At 30.9% G+C, this 8092-nt stretch overlaps 1 long non-coding RNA gene across 6 annotated transcripts; it reads right to left on the minus strand.

Moving 5' to 3' along the window:
• Positions 1-658: 658 nt before the first annotated feature.
• On the minus strand, positions 659-7076 carry LOC109790725 (uncharacterized). 6 transcript variants are annotated; one of them, XR_014433179.1, is made up of 7 exons: positions 6886-7075; positions 6688-6779; positions 5919-6010; positions 5338-5385; positions 3869-5042; positions 1616-1696; positions 659-1217 (listed from the first exon to the last, which is right to left on the minus strand). It is a non-coding gene; the product is annotated as an uncharacterized LOC109790725 (long non-coding RNA). The 6 variants fall into 6 exon arrangements; XR_014433181.1 differs by lacking the exon at positions 659-1217 and adding an exon at positions 1224-1426 and having other exon boundaries at positions 6886-7076; XR_014433180.1 differs by lacking the exon at positions 1616-1696 and having other exon boundaries at positions 6886-7074.
• Positions 7077-8092: the final 1016 nt, after the last annotated feature.

Here is an 8092-nt window from a genome sequence, read left to right on the forward strand (position 1 = left end):
TTATAGAAACTGCCAATGGGTTTTTGTCAAAATGCTATTTCCAAAACTATCAACAAAATTGATTTAGTTGATCCAAAAGGCAACACATTTGAATGCACTATAGCTTGGAAAACTGGATCAAATCTGCATTGCAAGTTAATAGGACGATGGACTGATTATTGCCAGTTGAACAATATCAAGGAAGGATCTACTATTTTATTTGGAGTATTGAAGGACAATGATAATTTTATTTACTCTTCTTTTATTTAAATTTGCAACTTGGTATGTAACATCTTTAATTGGACAAATGGAACATCTATAATTTCATTATTTTATGTTTAATATATACGTGTGTACGAAGTATTAAAAAATGTTATGCATTGTACTTGTTTTTTATTGCATTAGGATTAAATAATCAAATTAAATGTTATATATACATATGTTGTTTAAAATTTATTAATATATGCTATTCTATTACAAAATGGAAGTTCAACGTCAGCATGGTTTATTAATCATTTAATTTACAGAATTAAATGATGCTAAATTAAAAAACCTTTTGTTTTAAAATGTGAATAAAAACTATTATTAAGTATTACCATTGTATATGAACCCATTAACCTTCCAACAAACCATCATTTTCTCCAACGTATTTCCAAACTAATTTTCCATGCACTTCCAATTCAAAATAACATACACGTACATTTCATTTAATACTAAATCAAACTTCAAAATAACATAAACGTACATGATATTTAGTAGTAAATCAAATTAATCACAATATTTCACAATTGTTCTTCATATCATTATAATTCCAGCCAAGACAAACACTATGATCCAAACCACAATAAATTTGTTCCTCATTTTAATCTCATTTGATTTCACCATCTTCAAAACATCCATCACCATTTCTTCCACAACTTCTACCTTCTTATTTGTAACATTTAACTCCTCTCTCAACTTGTCAATTTTAACCTGCAACTCAGATATATCACAAATATGCCCAGACACTATTGTTTCTAATTCTTCCACTTGATCCATTTCGTTGCACCATTCAAAAAACCGACAATGACTACTTGTCCCGTTATATCTTCCACAACCAAAAAATTTTCTCCCTGGATTCTTACGAGTTTTTGAGTATTGTATCCTACTTTGAATGCCACAATAACATATCGGCATTTCCCTTCGTAATGTGGATAACGTAGTCCTGCTTGTATGGGAAGATGCAGAATTCTCCATTTCTGATATTTAACAAATATAAATACGATGGACAAACATTATCATAACCAATAATGCTTACCACAAATTTTGTCAAACCACATTAATAAAACAATAATTACAACGACCCAATAACAACACTATCAAATTGCAAAAATAAATTACAATCCATAATGATGCCTTCACAACGAAATACAACAACACCTACCTGAGTTATCAATACTTACTAAATCTGCAAAAAAAAAAAAAAAACCCTAACAAAATCACATAACAATATCAATCCTAACAACTCACCAAATAAACCAAACAATATTCACACATACGTTATTCGTGAAAGCAACACTACATGACCAGTCAATTAAAGAGAAGTCGGGCACAATTGAAAACTTATTACAACTTAATCGAACAATATTCAACTTACCACTAACTGTTCACTTCAGAATCGGGGTGCCTATCCCCAGGAACCACACAAAAAACTCGAAAATCAGCTGAGGAGAAGAACCTGCAAGGATTTCAGAAGGAAAGAGAGACCACCTTTCATGAGGATAACATCCTGCAAGGATTTCAAATGGAAGCAAACCCACGGTAACGGAGACAACATTTCATGAACACAACAACATCCATGCCAACAAAATGGAAACAGAGACACAACAAGAAGATGGAAAAGGGAAAGGAGACAATTTCGTCGCTTAAGAGAAGAAGATGGAAACAAAGACAAACTAACAGACACACCATTTCACGAACAGAACCAACAGAACAACATCCATGAGGAGAACAAGATGGAAACGGAGATACAACACCTGATCCAACCAAACCCGAGGATGGGAAGGAAAACAACCTTGGCTTAAGAAGATGGAGCCAACAAAACACCAAAGCAAACAGGAACCTTCGATTAAGAGAAGTAGATGGAGCCACGTTTCAATGCAAACAAAATGAGGTGGCATGCATTTACAAATTGGACAAAAGAGGGACCCTCTATTCGGGTTGGTTTGTTGGATCATGGTGCAGGGGCGGATCAGATCCAATTACCCGATTTCTGGTCAAAGTTTCAACACCCTGGGTGACATGGAGTAAGTGGCCACGTGGCATGACCTGATTGGATGTCCGTACAGAGGGCACCTAAACCCTCTATTCCGAAAGGGCACGCAAGTAATCTCCTTATGATTAAGGGTAGAAATAAATAAGGACACTAGGCAATTTATCAGGGGCTACATCCAGACCTATTTAAAGTTTAATTAGATTATATATGTTTATTAAAATGTCAAAACTTCAAAAAATTATTTTATTACAAGTCAGACTTCACTCTTTAGGGTTTTAAAAAGTCTAGTAAACTTGATAGGTTGATTTATTTAAAATATAAAAATAATATTATACATTATATATCAATTTATAATTAATAATTATATTTCATACATATAATTAATTATAATAATATATTTAATATTTAGACTTATTAACCTACTTAAGAATATAGACTTATTTAATTCTAGTAGATATACACTACATAATTACTGGGAATTGCTAACCTTTTAATTCTAATAGATCTTCTTAATGTTGCCTTATCATCTTATCGAGGAACTTGTTGTTCAACCATTATTTTTAACATCAAAATGCCGATTTTAATTCATAGAAAGTGTAGAATAGGATTTTTCATTCAATATCTAGTTTTATTAGATTAAGGGAGGCTTAAAAAAATATTCTCATTCACTGAAAAAAAAAAAAAAAGAAGAAAAATTTCATCACAAGACATCAATACAAGTAAGATAGAGACTTTACTTGACTCTGATACCAAATGTTAGAAATTTTGTCAATCCAAACATGTTAAATACAAAACAACATATTCAAATCAAGTGGAAATAAAAATAAGAATCACGAATAAAAACCAATATCCAGTCATTGCTATCTATAATGAGCCCAATTCCATCTTATGTCAAAATCCCTCCAAAATAATTCCAATCCTTACTTTTAATATACGATAGTGTTGTATGCTATAAATAAGAGCAAATTCAATGACTTTAAGGAAGAGTAACACACTTCTTATGTAGAGTTTTGGCCATCACAAAACTCAACAAAAAAAAATATCCACGTACAAAATAATGGATATATCCAAATTAATATTGTTAACAAGAATAATGTTGAACCTAGATCGATATTAATGAATCACATATAAAGTAACTTGCACAAGTGGCTTTACCAGCGTCATTAATAACCGCCGGGTCCACAGTCACCAAAAACAGTTTGTGGCGTAGATTTTGTAAACGCTGGTTTTGTGCGCCAGAAAATTCAATCACTTTGTGGCGGTTTTAAAACGCTAAAAAATGCATTTTAATGTTACTTGATTTATTATTTCTGGCGGTTTTAAACCGCCAAATCAATCTAAAATTTGCTTGATTCAACATTTCTGGCGGTTTTAAACCGCCACAAATAAATGAGAATACTGAAATGGTACACGCACATAACTCCATCAAGTGCAAAGTGATTTCATCCTATGAGAGAGAGAATATCAAAATCAATTTTACTTATCATATGCTCCAGAACAATGACAGTCATTTGTCCATAAGAAACCCACGCTTACAACAAATATCAGAGATTGAAGTGACTACGACTACGACTATTAATCAAAAACTACACACATACAATATCGGTATTTATTTATTGAAAGACAGAGTATCACCTTCCCATATAAAGAAACATAAAATTTCTTTGAATCCTCCAACTGAGACATCTCATCCACGATACCACTGATGGTATTTATCAAATCCGGTGAACTAACAACGTGAAGGAACCTAAGGAAAAATAATATTAGAGCTAGTAAGGATTTCATATAAATAAACACAATTCACAAAGGAAAATTAAATGAACCATTATTTGATAGAACAGATTCAGCATAAACTACTCTGTGTACAACTGAATGTACTGGAGGGATGATTTGATTGAAAAGACATTCAATTTTTACATGTTAATTTTACATCTATTTAAAAATGTCACCTTATTTTCAATTTTCTTTCCTCTTTCTCACAGTTTTAAATCGTAAAAAAATGTATTTTTTTTTACTTTTCTCACTTTATTCTACATTATATCGATGCATTTTTATTATTTTAAAAGATAGATTTAAAATTATTTTTATTATTATAAATTGAGAAATAATAATCTATATATTTTAGGTATTTATCAAATTATTGCTTAAAATTATCACTAATTATACTAATTATATAAATTGCTTAAAAGTAGCACATTAGCCTACACATTACAAAAAAATTGAGGAAGCGGGGGCCCCAAAAAATGAATGCAATGACTTTAACGTATAAATGAAAACTAACTAAGCAAAAATTAAAGACTCAAGGTTCAAGAATTTAAAACATTGACCATGCATGTAGAAAATTAGGCGTGTAGAAAAGAAACAAGAAACAAAATATTATTCAAATTCTATATCATGAAATATTTTAAACGCCTTCAAATGCACATTACCTTAGCCAAGAAAGCACTATGAGCTTCAATACGACACAATCAACCGGATAGATATAAACAGAGTACATACCTCTAATTCATCACATATGAAGTACTCAACTACATCCATAAATATGAACTATCATAGTCAAACGATGCAGCATACCCTTAATTTTGTTGTATAAAAAGACCTGCAATACAGACAGACACAAAAACTCTACCAGATTTTGATGTATAAATACAGACCAAGTTTTACTAGAAATGAATATTTTAATTCAAATAACTATAAAAGTTCTCCCTTCCCTCTGAAGACCTTGATTTTCAGATTTCTTCAGGTAGTATGATGGTATTCCAGCAACTTCAACTCCCAATTCAGCTTGCTTTGCTAAAATTTCCTTGAGCTGCAAAGTCAGAAAGATTATGATCCCCTGTTAGTCACCTAAGGCCTACCTCTCCTTATATAGATTTGTTTGAACACAGTCTGTGATTCCCTTATATTGGTTTGCAGATCCCTTGAGGAGGAAAATAGGAACTTATGAATGACTTGATAATTTACACTGAATATTATTATTGATTTGCTTGTAGATTAGCCATATACAGAAGGTATCATTTCTGCATTTGTGTATGGAGAAAGATGGCTACCTTGTAAAAACAAGATTAAAAAAAGAAAGTTCACAGCTTAGTTGAACCATTAACCTTGTCTTGATGACATCAAGGGGGTAGTTATAGCTCCAGTTAGTGCACCTACAAGAAACAAAGCAATTAGTCACATCTCAACAAAAGGCTTAGTTGGACTTGCAATAATGCTTAACAAATCAAACATAAAGAAAACTAAAATACAGCAATTTAACCTCCAAGAATCATTATTAACCATTTCTCCTCCCCTTCAAAAAATTATAAATGGGAATGGAAAAAAATACAAGCAACAAATGGTTTTGGGTTAGCATATGTTAGGTTACAGGTGCCCATGTCTGAAATTTTGGAGGTGCATGTTTTGTCTACTCAATCATGTAAATAGCCAAATACTTCAAATAAAATAAGTAGCTTATTACCAAATAAACAATATTAAGTTTATTTTTTTGTTTGCACCAAGGATATTTCTCAGTTGATAATTAAAGACTAATTCCTCGAGACATAAAGATCTCAGAAATGGATATTTCTCAACTAATAATTAAACACACTGAATTGTAAAAGTTCCTTTCTTTCTAGTATAATTTATACTCATTATATAAGAGGAGGGTCAAAATTTTAATAGTGAAACAACTTGAGGAATTTACCGCAAGCATATATAACTTATTCAAATCTGCTTGTAGATGCAAAACTGAATAGCATCAAAGGGCAAATCCCGCAACAAAAAAGATCCATACCCCTGTAATTTCAAAGATCAATATCAAAGAAACATTTTAACTTATCATTGCAGACATGAGAGGAACAAAATTTATCAAAAAAGCATTAAAAAGGGGACCATAATTGGTCTGAATTCAGACTTGAAAGCAATAACAGGTCTTTAATTCACTTAAACTTTCGTATACCAATTGGAATTTTTGGGGAAGAGATGATATTTTTTTCTCTTATTCATATGGAGTCATACAATGCTAGAATATAAAAAGGTACGAGTTTGGTTAAGAAATGTCAACCAATCTACAACAGTTCAGATAAAACAGGAGAAAAATATGGGATAAAAAACTGAAATTTAATTTTGTTCAACATTGGATAATTTAGATCTTATCATAATTATAACGAATCCTAACTTTCCTAACAAACATTTAGACAATATCTTCATACCAAATAGCAACACCATAGCACACAAATAACAATTCCTTCTAATTAGACTCTCTCATAGTTTCGTAATACGCCTTAAGAGTGCCATAATGAGGGCAAAGAAATTTCAACGCCTTAGGAACTGAAGTCATAAGTTCGAATTTCTTGTCAAACTAACACAACAACACATCCCAATTTCAAACACATAAAATTAAATATAAAAGAAAGCTAAAAATCCTCATTCAAATCAAAATTTGTTCCATTCGAGCATACAACTAGGTTTACCTCATTGAAACCTTCTGCAATCCCTAGTCGGGGATCCTGAACCCTCTCCACGCACAACTCTATTGCTGCTTCAGTGCCAAATCCTCATCGGACTGCACAAATTACCATAATCGATTTTCATTTTGTTGCAAGAGAAAACAGAGTAGAAATTTGCGGTCTAGAATGAGAGAAAATTTGAAGAGAGGCTTTTGGATTCACCAGATCTTCGTTCTCGACTTTCTTCTTTGCAACAGCGTTGTCTTTGGTGGCGCTGGTATCAGAGCGATTAGGACCGGGCGCTATTAAAGAAATTGAAACCCTAAAAGCGAGAAGTGGAAGAGGATTGAATAAGAGAAGAATTTTGAAAGAAGTTAGAGAGAAAGTGAAGCATGCGTGCCTAAGAATAAGTTTATGATTTTTATTCTTTTAAAAAATAATAAAAAAATTATTTTAATTAAGTTGGCCACGAAATATTGTGGCGGTTTTAAACCGTTGAAAACGTAACTTTTTGTAGCGGTTAAAATAACCGCCAAATTATAATATTTTGTGGCGGTTTTCTGAAACCGCAAAAAAAAAACCCCTACTAACTACCTACTTTTTTGTAGTGTATGCTCCTACATTCAAGGAAGTAACCAAGAAATTGTTGGTCAACTATTAGAGAGTTATGAATCATTTCCGATTACATATGACTTTGGTTGGTTGATGATTTCAATGAAGTTATGTTGATATTTGACCATAGGACACTTGTTTGATAAAATCTTTCTTTTTAGGGATTTGATTCAGATAAGTTGATAAAATTTATGATTTAAGCTAAATCAATTAAATTACTTTTAGTTTTTTTTTTATTAGATGAAATTTGTTCTAAACCAATTATAAATCAGACTTTAATTAGTTCAAATCATATATTTGCATTTTACAAATCTAATAATTTAAAAACTGAATCAATTAAAAGCATTACTATTACTTTATTTTATTATTATAATTATTATCTTATTATTATTTACTAATATTATGATTTTATTAGTCACTAATAAGTAAAACACTTCTATACTGCACTAACTTAACATTACTATAGTTATAGTAATTCTTTCTATAATATTAATATATTTTATTAATTACTCTGTATTTACTTATTAGTTACCATACAACCCGGACCCTTTCCCCTTCAACTTTGTTACTTTTCGACTCGTTTTGAAGCTATTGTGTACATCATCTTATGCTTCATTTGTTCTTGATTAACAATGAGTTTAAATCTTAAAATACTTTAATTTCATATACATTTATTTTAATTTCATATTTTTTACATTTCTTTTTTGTTTACACTTAACCGTTATTTACAATCTTTTAACAATTATGTTTCTCATATCCTAAGTCCTAACCGTTATTTACATTTTTTTTTATGATTTCGATTTGACTGTTTTGCTTG

This window comes from Cajanus cajan, chromosome 4 (genome assembly GCF_000230855.2).
Source record: "Cajanus cajan strain Asha chromosome 4, NIPB_CcT2T_4, whole genome shotgun sequence".
Taxonomy (NCBI): Eukaryota; Viridiplantae; Streptophyta; class Magnoliopsida; order Fabales; family Fabaceae; genus Cajanus; species Cajanus cajan.